The sequence below is a fragment of the Cnephaeus nilssonii genome (genome assembly GCF_951640355.1).
Source record: "Cnephaeus nilssonii genome assembly, chromosome: 5".
NCBI classification, from domain to species: Eukaryota; Metazoa; Chordata; class Mammalia; order Chiroptera; family Vespertilionidae; genus Cnephaeus; species Cnephaeus nilssonii.
The window spans coordinates 21,279,282-21,288,657 of record NC_137076.1 but is presented as its reverse complement, the minus strand read 5'-3'; the positions used below and the strand labels follow the sequence as shown (position 1 = coordinate 21,288,657).

At 42.3% G+C, this 9,376-nt stretch overlaps 1 pseudogene across 1 annotated transcript; it reads right to left on the bottom strand.

Annotated features, from left to right (window-relative positions):
• Positions 1–6,295: 6,295 nt before the first annotated feature.
• Positions 6,296–7,554, bottom strand: LOC307100522 (lupus La protein homolog; annotated as a pseudogene). Its single transcript has one exon. The product of its transcript is annotated as a lupus La protein homolog (transcript).
• Positions 7,555–9,376: the final 1,822 nt, after the last annotated feature.

Genomic DNA, 9,376 nt, shown 5'->3' with positions numbered 1-9,376 from the left:
GGGGTTTCAGGTGTCATCTGGGATTTTTCCAGAGCAAACTGGCTTCTTGGTGGTGGTCCTTGGATTTCTTATCTTAGCTAGCCCTGGAATTGCCACTGCTTGGTTTTGTTACAAATTCAGCTTGCTTTTGTCAGGGGATATAATGGAGAGAATACAAGAAAGTCAGTAGGAGTTTAAAGACTAACTAATAACGTGATGGCACAATCTGGTGAGAGTAATGATGTGAGGTGATGGATGAGTTAATTAACCTGGAAACTCTAATATCTTTAAGAGATTGGATTGCAAAACTCTCTCTTTTTTGTTTTACATTTTTCCCTAAAATACGGAAGACACTTTAATAAGGAAAAAGAAAAAAAAAAAGCAACAGTAACTAGGTACTTTGAGATTGAAAACCACACCTGAAGAAACAAGTACAAAAAGGATAATCAGATGGGCACAGTGAAGACTAAATGCAAGGCACAAAAGGCAAATTATGTAATAAATAGGGCCACAGTTGTAAACTGTCATTTTTCCTTCCTAAGAAGCCAAGTTTGCATTCTAAGTTATGCTGGGAAGCAGCAGAGTGTATAAGAAAAGTGAGCAGAAAACAGCTGTAGAGGCCAGGTACAATTTATACATTTAAAATAGTTGTAATTCTATAATTCCCAGGGGTAAATTTTATAGTTTCTGAATGACTCTGCTTGATATTAGTCTTCATACTTCAATTACTCTCAACACCTGTAGGTAATGTGTAATGCTTATACTTGTTTGCCTCCTCCACCTCATACTACCACAGGCTGGCTCTTCTGAGTAAATACACCTCCTCCATGATTTGCACTTGGATGAGTTGGAGAAGCTGCTGGATGTTGCCCAGGATGAATAGGTTTAGCAATTTGTGCAGAATGCCCTCTTCTGGCCGTATTCTTTGACCTGACTGCTTCCTTTATATATCTACTTCTTGCTGATAATGGGATTGCAAAACTCTTTGCATTGCCAAACTTCAGAAAAAATTTATTGGGGTGACATTGGTTAATAAAATTATATAGTTTTCAAGTGTACAATTTCATATATTTTTTTAAATTTATTGACTTAGAAAGAGAGAGAGACAGAGAGAGAGAGAGAGAGAGAGAGAGAGAGAGAGAGAACATTGATTTATCATTCCATTTATTTATGTTTCATTGGTTGGTTCTTGTATGTGCCCTGACCAGGGATTGAACCTCAAACCTGAATTAATCAACTAAGGTACCCAGCCAGGGCTGCAATTCTATAATATATAATCTATATATTGTATTGTTGTTCACCACCCAAAGTCAAGTCTCCTTGCATTGTCAAACTCTTTATTTTATTTATTTATTTTTTATTTTTTTTCAAACTCTTTATTTTTACTAGAGAGAGAGAGAGAGGGGGAGAGAGGGAGAGAGAGAGAGAGAAACATTGATGTAAGAGAGCAACATTGATCGGTTGCCTTCCATACATGCACTGACCAGTACTGAACACATAACCCAAGTATGTGCCCTGACCAGGAATCGAACCTGAAACTTTTCTGTGCACAGGATGACACTCAACCAACTGAGCCACTCTGGCCTGGTCAGTGTTGACATATTTTTGACAGGCTGATTTCACTTAGCCTGATGCCCTTAAAGTTATTCCAGGTTGTAGCATGTGTCAGCAGTTGCAATTTATATATTTACTAGAGGCCCAGTACACAAAATTCATGCATTGGGGGGGGGGGTGTCCCTTCAGCCCAGCTTGCACCCTCTCCAATCTGGGACTCCTCGGGGGATGTCGGACTGCCGGTTTAGGCCCGATCCCAAGGATTGGGCCTAAACCGGCAGTCGGACATCCCTCTCAAATCTGGGACCGCTGGCTCCTAACTGCTCACCTGCCTGCCTGCCTGATTGCCCCTAACTGCCCCCCCCCCCCCGCCAGCCTGATCACCCCTAACCGCCTCTGCCTGCTGGCCTGATCGCCTCTAACTGCCCCCCTCTGCCGGCCTGGTCACCCTCAACTGCCCCCCTGCCAGCCTGGTTTCCCCTCACTGCCCCCCTCTGCTGGCCTGGTCACCTCCAACTGCCCCCCCCCCCTGCTGGCCTGGTTGCCCCTCACTGCCCCCCCTGCCGGCCTGGTTGCCACCAACTGCCTCCCTGCCAGCCTGGTTGCCTCCAACTGGCCCCCCTGCTGGTCTGGTCACCCCTCATTGCCCCCCACTGCTGGCCTAGTCGCTGCCAACTGCCCCTCCTGCTGGCCTGGTTGCCCCTCACTGCCCTCCTCTGTAGGCCTGGTCACCCCTCAGTGGCCCCCCCCTGCCAGCCTGGTCGCCCCACACAGCCTGCTGTTCGGTCGTTTGGTCATCCCTCACTAACACCCCTGCTGGCCTGGTCGCCCCATGCAGCCTGCTGTTTGGTCATTACTGTGAGGGCATTCTGACCAATTTGCATATTACCCTTTTATTAGTATAGATTTTAATTATTATTATTTTTTGTCAATTCTCACCTGAGGATATTTTTTTCATTGCTTTTTAGAGAGAATGGAAGGGAGAGGGAGAGATGGAAAGAGAGAAACATTGATGTGAAAGAGACACATCAATTGGTTGCCTCCTGGGTCTCGACTGGTACATGCCCTTGACTGGAACTGAACCCAGGACCCTTCAGTCCACAGGCCGATGCTCTATCCACTGAGCCAAACTGGCTTGGGCGGATTTGCTTTCTTTTTAAAGCTAAATGATATTCTGTTGTATGGATGTGCTAATTATTTTGATCCATTCATATGTTGATGAACACGAGGGTTTTGGTTATTGTGAATGATGCTAACATAAACATGATTAGACATATATCTGTTTGAATTCTGGTTTTCAATTTTTTGAATTTTTACCCAGAAGTAGAATTACTAGATGAGATGGTAACTCAGTTTTTAAAAAATATATATATTTTATTGATTTTTTACAGAGTGTAAAGGAGAGGAATAGAGAGCTAGAAACATTGATGAGAGAGAAACATCGATCAGCTGCCTCTTGCACACCCCGCACTGGGGACGTGCCTGCAACCAAGGTACATGCCCTTGACCAGATTCGAACTTGGGACCCTTCAGTCCACAGGCCGATGCTCTATCCACTGAGCCAAACCAGTTAGGGCGGTAACTCAGTTTTTAAGTTTTTGCTGAACCACCATGCTGTTTTTTATACTGACAACAGCCTATATAATAAAAGAGAAACATGTAAATTGACCATACCTCTGCTACGCTCACCAGCCAATCAGGAGCGAGTATGCAAATTAACCCAACAAAGATGGTGGGTTAATTTGCGTACACAGGCGCCGGGTGGAGAACAGAGCAGGAGAGCTGGTGGAGAGTGGAGTGGCTTGGGGAACTTGGCTCCCCAAGCTGCTAGATGGAGAGCAGAGAGGGAGAGCTGGTGGCTTGGAGGACTTGGCAGAGCGGGAGGCCATGGGACGGAGACAGAGCAGGAAGGGAAAACTGCGAGCACGGGGAGCACCAGGAATTCTGGGAATAGTAGTTCTCGTGGCAGACAGATCTCCTAGACCAGTGATGGGCAACCTTTTGAGCTTGGTGTGTCAAACTTTGCCAAAAAACTGAGCATAACTCGGGTAGTGTGTCACTTTGAGGAAAAAACATTATTTTGCAAATGTTTCATCCTTGGCATGCGGCCGCCTCAGCGGTGTCATCAGAAATGGCTACGTGTGGCAGTGCTGACACGCGTGTCATAGGTTTGCCATCACTGTCCTAGACACTAGAGCAAAGTGAGCCTGTAACCCGGCCGGCGTGGCTCAGGGGTTGAGCGTCGACCTATGAACCAAAGTGAGCCTGTAGCAAGTTACTATTGCGGTGGGGGATGGAGGGAAAGCAAAGGTGAGAGACATAAGTAAAATCAGAGTGTCCAGGAAAAATTAAAGGGAAGATATCCTAAAACTTCCAGGAAACCTCCACCAATGAAGCAAAGAAAAAAAAAAGCCTCTATTATTCTGTGAGCAACAAACCAAACTGAGTTGGGGTCTCAGACAATTCACTCATATGATTGCAAAGACAGATAGAAACTCCCGGATTGGAGCGGGCTCCCCTGAGGGCTCCAAGATTGGAGAGGGTGCAGGTCAGGCTGAGGGACCCACCCCCCATACACGAATCTTCGTGCACCGGGCCCCTAGTTATCTTATATTTGCAGCAATAGTGCACAAGGGTTTCAATGGATGTTTTCACTTTCTGGATGGTGTTCTTTGAAGCAATAAAGTCATTAATTTGATGAAGTCTAAATTACCAATTTTTTTCTGTTATTGCCCTTTGTGTCATGTCTAACAAAATTTTGTCAAACTCAAGATCAGGAATTTCCCCCTGTTTTATCTAAGTCTGTTGTAGTTTGGTCTGATGTTTAGGTCTTTGATCCTTTTGCGTAACACAGTATATGGTGTGATGTATACAGTACATCACATGGGTTGTCTAGTTAGACCAGCATCAATTTATGAAAAAAAATTAGGAAATAATATTCTTTCCCCGTTCTTGGTACCTTTTTCAAATATCAGTTGACCATAGATGTAGGGGTTTATTTCTCAAATATCTATCTATTCTACAGATATGTATACCTATCCTTGTATCAAACTATATTTTTAAAATTGATTTTTAGAGAAAGAGGAAGGGAGAGGGAGAGAGAGAAACATCGATGAGAGAAACATCAACATTGATCAGCTGCCTCCTGCACGACCCCTACTGGGGATTGAGCCAAAACCCGGGCATATGCCCTGAAATGGTGACCTCTTGGTGCATGGAAAGATGCCCAACCACTGAACCACACCAGCTGGGCAGTACCAGACTATCTTGATTCCCTTTAGTTTGGGCAACGTTTTGAGATCAAGAAATGTTAGTCCTACTACTTTGTTTTCTTTTTCAAGAATGGTTTGGTGACAAATTCTAAATGAGGCATTGAAGAATTAGCCTGTTTGTGAGGATCCTCTAAGGTGTCCCAGTAGGAGGAGAAAACTGGCTCAAGCCAAGACAAGCTTTTGGTTTTTCACTATTCATTTCTTACCTGTTCTCATGCCAGGCAAACCCAGAATATGGGTTTTGAAGAAATTCTGGATTGATCAAAGAAAAAAAGATGTGACCACTAGATGGCAGTAGCACACATAGGCTATATTGGGCAACATTGACAGGTTTGCATATTGGGGGGGCCGTTTCTCAGAGCAGGACACTTTCAAGAGGTTAAGGCATGAGGATCACTAGTCAGAAGGGAAGAAAAGTAAGAGAACCCTCAGAAGAGGAGGGTATTGGGGCGGGGATGGCGGGGGTGGCGGGGGTAGGATTATGTGTCTAGGGAATGTCACTCAGCAGCCCACTGGAGAGTCTCTGGTTTAGATAGCCCTGAAGGACAGTAGTGGGTTTAGCATTTTGTAGCCACAAGCATTATCCTTTTTTTCCTTTTAATATTGTGTTAACGAAAAAAACCATTGAAACCTGTAAAGAATTTTAGTGAGTTTATTTGAGCCAAACTGTCGACATATGCCGGGAAGCAGAACCTCAATGAATTGAGATTATGCTCCGAAGAATGGTGGGTTACATCTGTATTTATGCATTGCCATCAAAGGAGGGACATAGGTGGGCTACATGAAATTCATTGGATAAAGTCAAATGGTGGGAAACCCCTGGGATTGGACAAAAAGTAAAATGATGGACACATACTTAGGTGGGTACAGGAACAGTTAACATGATAATGAAGGAATTTGAGGCATCTGTCCTGGCGCCTACCACATTTGGTTGTGCCCCAGGGGCTCCAGCAAAAGAAGGAAGTTACAAGTTACCCAGACATCTCACAGATATGTTATCTTAGAGGCAAAAAGGCAAATGGGCTCAGTAAAGAAGATCCAAGTTGATCTTCGTCAGGGAAGATAGCAGCCTAGGAATGACTGCCCACCATAACCTGTTTGTAGTTAAATATTTAATTTTCAAACCATCCTTTGTGGTTATTCCAGGTCTCTGAGTTTGCAAGACCGCCACGCAGGCCTCCCCTGAGCTTGTCAGGTTAGCATGTGGCTCCTTTCGTCCACAATTGTATATATTTTATTAGTTTGTACTAATGCATTCTCATATTACAAAGGCAATTTAGTACAAGAATCTTTCTTTTGATATTTGAATAATCTGAAATAACATACAACTGTACATAAAAAAAAATCCTTATTTGGATAACAAAACAAAACAAAACAAAACAAAAACTAAACAACAAGACATTTTCCTTTCTTGCAGGCAAACATTGAAGTGGACCTAATTTGGTTTTCTTTTAAAAAACCTCCAAAGACAAAAGCTGCTGAAAAACTAATTAAAACGAATAAAAAAATCTGTTTACTAAACTGCTGGTCTCCTGCACCATTTTCTGTTGTTTTGATGCAGGTTCTTCTTTGTCTGATTCTTCTGTAGCTCTTTTTATTGGTCTAGATGCACCATTTTCATCATGTTCATCATCACTATCAAATCTAGTTTTCTTACCCTGGAACTATATTTTTCCTTCAGCAGACCCAGTCTGGGCAGCTTTATTTCCCTTTCCTTTTCCTTTAAATCTGTGAACTTTTGACTTCCATTTGTTTAGGGATTCTTGTTGATCTTCTATGAGTTTTTTCAATGTTTCTTTTTCCAAGTCTCTATCTAGTACTTCCATGTCACTTGTTTGTTCCTTACTTGTAGGTTACCATTATTTATATCTTTGGTTTTATCCAGTGCCTCCTTAGCTTTTTCTTTAAATAGAATTATTTCCTCTTTTGCTTCTCTGACAAAGTCTATCCATTTTATTTCACCATGATTTGAGAAAAGGATGTGTAAATTTCTACAGGTTTGATCATCTAGGTCCCCTCAAAATTTCAACAAGCAGCCAATCTTTTCTTGTAGAGGTTTCATTTCAGCATTTTCTGCTAACTTTTGTTTTTCTTCTTGCTCTTTTAAAGCTAGTAATTTAGCTTCCACTTTATTTTGCTTGCTTTCTTCAAACTTTTTTTTTTTTTTTTTTTTTGCAAAATAATCTTTCTTGAAAATATTAGCAGATCTATGTCTTTGTTCTTTTGTTCAGGGGTCTCCATAAACTTTTTAGCAGATTCAATGCTATCAAACACAGCAAATGTTGATCCCTTAAATGCTCTGTGCAATGTTCTTCTCATCTGAATATTTAGTACTTGACCTTTATCTTCTAACCATTCTTTTACATCACCAAGGGTTGCATCAGTAGGGAACCCTTAATATAAACAGATATGTTTTCGTTATAATACTCATCAGTCACTTCAGGGAGGGGTTTGTTTGAAGATATGATTTTGGTTTTATCTTCATTTATTTTCACGAGTTCTGTCTTTCATTTACTCAATGTTTCTACTATTACATTAAAGTCTGTTGTCAGACGGTTTAACCTTTGGAATTTTAAAATTATTTCCAAAGATACACAGCCTTCATCTACTTTGATTTATTCCTTTAAAAATTTGTCCCGTGGTAAATGGAAGTCACCAAAATAATACTCAATTTGATGACAGATTTTGGCCTCCAGAGCAGCCATTTTTTCATCACCATTTTAAGCCACCGTGGCTATCTTTAAGGTCCCGGTCCGCAGAGCCGGGTCAAAGGATCACTAAGAGTAAGGTTTACCCTTTGTATAGCTATCAGATGTTAGGTTCAAAGTTACAGGTTATGCAAAGCAGGCAGGCTCTAAATGGCTAATATACACTTGTTTGGGCTCTTTTGTGAAACAATTGGACACATAAAATTGAGTTTAGTCCTGAAGGCTTTTGTGCTAATGGATCCCAGCCTGCTGTATTAAATAAATAACATAGGGGCTCATATACAGGCACCATCTTTTGCTCATTTGTGTAACACCCTGATGACACCATCTTCTGGTTTCTGTCTGTGGTCATAATTGGGAACCATATAAAATAAAGCATACCACCTCCTTCACTTCCCACCCCCACTCCATGTCCAGCCTCCGATGAACAGAAAATGATACCTGTAAGAAGCCCAAGGCATGAACACTTTTTCTCTGGTATCTCCAAGATGATGGGGCTCCCTGCGCAGGCAGGGGTTGTGTGCCAGTGACCCTTTGCCCCAGTGGTCCAATCTGACTCAGGGCATGGCCTCTCCTTTCCTCCTTCACTGCAGCTGCTGGCCCTGGCCTGGTGCCCTTCACCCTCAACTTTACCATCAGCAACCTGTGCCATGCAGAGGACATGCAGCCATTCTCTGGGAAGTCCAGCTACTCAGACTAAGTTGCACAATACCTGGTGAGAGTTTTTACTGTTCACTATTTTCCCCGTCTTCCCCTCCACCTTTTTGAGTCTCCTTTCTACAATTTTGGAGTGTGTAGAGGGCTGGGGAGGCAGACAGTTCCATGTTGAAAACTTGAACCTACCACAGACAAGTGATTTGACTGTGAAGTAGTGATCTGGCCTTTTGGCTTTATTTTCTCATCTGTAATAACTATGAAGATAAAAGCACTTGACTTAAGGGGTCATTTTGAGAGTTAAATGTTGCATGAGATGATTAGTCAGCTGCTTTAAAAAAGATTGTGTTTTAGAAAATGAATAATGAAATAATGGCCTTAACTACCATAGTATAACAGTTTGATTTGATAGACATTTATACAGCATTTCATCCAAAAACTGCAGCTTGCATATTTTTCTCAAGTGCACGTGGAATATTTTCCAGAATAGGTTACATACTAGACCACACATCAAACTTCAAAAAGTTCAAGAAGACTGAAATTATACCAAGCATCTTTTCCTACCACAAAGGCATGGCATTGTCTGACATAGGGGCTCTTGGTGTATGGTCACTATTGACATTCTAGTCCCATAGTTTTGTGGTGGAAGGCTGTCCTCTGCATTGTAGGATAATTAGCAGCATATTGTCCCATACCGTCTAGATGCTTGTAGTACCCTAACTCCCCCCCCCCCCCCCCCCGCCCGTCCCAAAAAAAAGACATGACAGATAAAGAAAAGAGAGAGGGAGCTAGAGACAGGGAGAGAGAAAGGAATTAAAACAGCAGGAAAGAAAAAGGAAACGAGCTCAAAGTAAATAAGAGGGAAGTGACATAATTTGTAAGTGAAACTTGACATGGCATTGCATCTGGATGTATCCAGACTGATGCCAAATAGTTATCCACATTTCTCTAGGACTGTTTTTTTTTTTTTTTTTTTTTTGGCTTCAAGCTCTTTCCAGCATTCCACCTGGGACAGCCACTGTCCCTTGGATTACTGATCCCCAGACCCTTCTCTGGATCTTTCTGTCATCTTGAGTCTCACATCCCCCATGCAAATATTACTAGGGACAAAATGACATCACTTTGGCTATTTTCTGTTGTTCGGAAGCTGGTTGCTAACCACTTCGTGGTGACACAAAGATGTGCATACAAGGAGGCAGGGACCACTGG